This window comes from Plectropomus leopardus, chromosome 4 (assembly GCF_026936395.1).
Source record: "Plectropomus leopardus strain MGB_pleo_1.0 chromosome 4, ASM2693639v1, whole genome shotgun sequence".
Classification (NCBI taxonomy): domain Eukaryota; kingdom Metazoa; phylum Chordata; class Actinopteri; order Perciformes; family Serranidae; genus Plectropomus; species Plectropomus leopardus.
In genome coordinates, this window is record NC_142179.1 from 12,626,450 (window position 1) to 12,630,218 (window position 3,769).

A 3,769-nucleotide genomic window follows, 5' to 3' on the forward strand; every position below is an offset into this window, starting at 1 on the left:
CTCTTCAGGTGTGTGCTTTGTTTTTACCAACGCTGAGCTGATTCGCTGATTCGCTGATGCCGTATGAGGACTTGCAGTTACCTCAGCAGCTGGAAAAGTACCATTCTTAATGTGAGTGGGTTCTGCATGAGTGACAGAAACACACACACATTCACAGGTAGAAAGTTAGTCCCGTATTCACTCTGCCATGAGCGCCAAGAGATGCCAATTCGTGTTAGCCCCATGTCATGTTTCATTATTGCTCATTCCATCACTCGGTGGTCACGATGCTTGATAAGTAATCTAGAGAATTTCTCAGCTGCCAATCAGTAACACCCGTCCCCGTCAAATTATCCTCTGCTCTTCCGGCTCCCCTTCTTGTTCTCTGATCACACAGTTAGCCGCTTTTGTCATCTGGCACGCAATGACAGCCACAGGAGGGGATCGGCCTTCAACGGTCATAGACTGAACACCCACATCCCCCATTCCCCTGTGTTACACCAGAATAAGAGTGTGAAATGTCTTCAAGACAATCGTCATACATAAAAACATGAGCACACACATGCACACAGATACGTTTGTCTGTCTGAGGCAGAATATGAGTGCCAAGCTGTGTATTTGGCTGCGTTAGTGTCCTCAGGTGGCAGGGAAGTGTAACTAGAAAAAGTTTGTCACTTAAAGGGACAGTTCAAATCATAGAAACACATTTTTCTTCTTATCTGTAATACTTTTAATCAATCTACATTGTTTTGGTGTGAGCTTCTGAGTTTTGTCAACATGTTCTCATCCCAAATTCATCACACATTGCAGCTTTGTCGGTAGACTTCAGCGTCTACATATTGTTTTTGCATCGGGATAACGTTAACGTCATGTCAACAAATGCATATGATTGAATGAAATTGGCATGTGGTTGTGTTTAGGCAACAAAACCACATAGCAACCACTGCTAGAACATCAACAAACCCACATGCTGGCATGGATGGTTAGAGTCAGGTGACATTTATTTATTTTATAAATTTCCTGCCAGTTTTAGTTTCCTTCTTTTTATGTTTTTGAAAGAAATCAAGCCCATTTGAATCAAGATTCAAGATTTAAGATTCAAGATGCATTTTATTGTCATTTCACTGAGTATTCGCGTACACAGAATGAAAAGAAATGTTTTTTCCTTACCAGCTTATAACAGTGCATTTGAGTTCTGTGCAATTAAAAATGCAGTAATAAATATACCATGAACAACTATAAAACACACAGCAACACAAAAGTAAGCAGCAGGTTCAAAGCTGAAAAAAGTGCATGAGTCTTCTGTTCAAGTCCCATGAATGTTTGTTGGTGCTGACGACCTTGCTCCCCTCTCATAAGAGAAACAGTAAAAGCTAGATTTAGAAGCAAGACGGTTGTTTACAAATGTCATTTAAACCCTGAGAGGGAGACATTATATCCTGAATATCATTAATTGTTCTTTGAGTGACATCACACTGAAAGGTCCTGGTTTTATGCTCTTACATGAGTATTTCTGAAAGTAAAATCCATCTTGTCATTAAACTGATAGTCAGTGTGGTTTTATGTCTTTACTTTGCAGCCTATTTCAGGACAGATGTCATCAAAATCTCACAAAATGGCTTTGACATTTGACTCTCAACATGACCAAATGAATGGCATGGGAACACTGAATGTGCACTTCAACATCCTGGAATAAGTGGTACCCTTTTCTGGAATATGGTTTACTGAATATTATCAACTTGGCACAGGGAGGCTTAAAGGAAATATTTATCTCAAATATCTCAGATGACTTGTCTTAGAAGTCTGCAAGCTCATTATGATAGATTAGCAAACAAGGATGTCTACCTAAACGTTGCAGTGATAGATATCATAAAATTCTGGCATTCACACAGAATGCTGCTATAAATGCCCACAGGATCGAGCCACTTCATCTTCTCTCCATGTCACAACCTTCTTTTCAGGCAATGTGGAATAATTGAAAATGTGATAATATAATATTCAGTGCTGCCTGCATGAAACACAAAAATATATGAATGTATGTGCTGAGTGTTTTATGAGTGGAGGAGACAACGCTGGACACCTTTGAATCTCAACAAAAAGGTAGAAAAAGATAATCTATGTTGTGTCCACAGTCTCGTTTGCTGGCCTCATTTTTGGTTTTGTGAAGTGAACTAAAAAACTAAAAAAAAACTAAAAAACTACAACAAAAAAACTACAGCGAAAAGCTTTGAGGAATATTCTTGACACAAAAACTTTAACAAGGATTGAATGTTGAGATTGTGAAAAGAAATAAATGCCTCTTTCTCTTTGCTGTGCTGGGTGCTCCCCTCCTGTTAGTCACATGGAGCCCTCCGTCCACACTGATGATGAGAAGCCAACCACTAAAATCAGTCACTGTTAGGGCTTCAAAGCGGAGGGGAGAAACTGTGGGATGATGCCAGGAAACTAAGGTCAGCGGCCTTAATTATAAAATGGTGTTCTGCTTACATTTGTTTTTGTGTAATGATGTGAGCAGAAACCCACAATCTGCAGCTCCTGTATTTATAACAACTTGTTTTTAAAGCTGTACTGTACTTATAATGGAAAAGTCAAAGAACGCTTGAGTGGATTTTCCTCTGGCTTCTGCAAAAAGGGAAATAATAAAACCAATAATAAAACCATTTGGTAATGCTGGGAGAAATTAATAATCAAATATATTTTTAAAAAGCATCTGCAGGGAGTTTTTATCTGGTTATGAAACACTCTCAAATGAACACTGATGCCTCAGTATGACCTACATAAGCAAACGAGGTCATCAGCGAGAAGACTATTTCTATATAATTACTCTTAATGCCTGGGTCAGATTCCATGCAAAGTTGGACGAAACACTTTTTTCACACAAACTGGAAGAGCTGATTTTTTTTGACATTTTATAGGGCAAAATTTCATGGTGAGTCCTCTATAGCCAGAAAACCCTTTGAACCCTGAACAAATTGGTTTGATTACTTTCAAAAACATGCAGGAAAGACAACAAGCAATTTATCAAGAAATGATCCCAAAAAAACCTACCAAACAAGAAAATTTAAATGTGCTGAAAAATGTATTAATTTTTTATATTAATTATTTTTTTGTACTATCATTTTTAATATAAAAATATTACAACTAAAAATATAATTCTTTCTCCTATTTTGGGGGATAATTTTTAAATAATTCTTATGCCTTTTTTAAAAATATATATTTACAGAATTTTATTGTTACATTTTTACTAATTTTTACAGTTTGTTTGGTCATTTACTTTTTTTCCTGCATGTTTTTCAAAGAGTAAAAAATGTTGTGAAAGGTGTCTAAATGCAGCACAAGAATACTGATGTCGAACCAGGTTTCAAAGAGTTAAAAAGAAGCAGGAGGAAATTTTTTTTTGGGAAAATCTTATTTTCTACTTAATATTTTTTGGTTATAGATGAAACTGGGGCAGGATCAGCAAAGAGGAAAGTAAATAGTTGACCTAAGAATAAAAAAACAGACAGATATGGTAATGAGCTTCTGATCTAACTCTCGGCAAGAGAGTGAAGTATATTTCCCAAAATGTTTAATTATTTCTTTTAAAACATTGGCCCATGAATAATAAAGAGTCTTTCAACTGTTATTTTATTAACGCAGATTGTTTTTGGCATGTTTGTAATAACTTGACCTGCTGGCCGTTGGCTTCATGTGTGTTCAGTCAGGCCCTGATGACTGATGAGGTGCACCTGTGGAGTATCTCACATACAGGGTGACTTATCATGCATGCCTCATTTAGCACTGAGGAAAG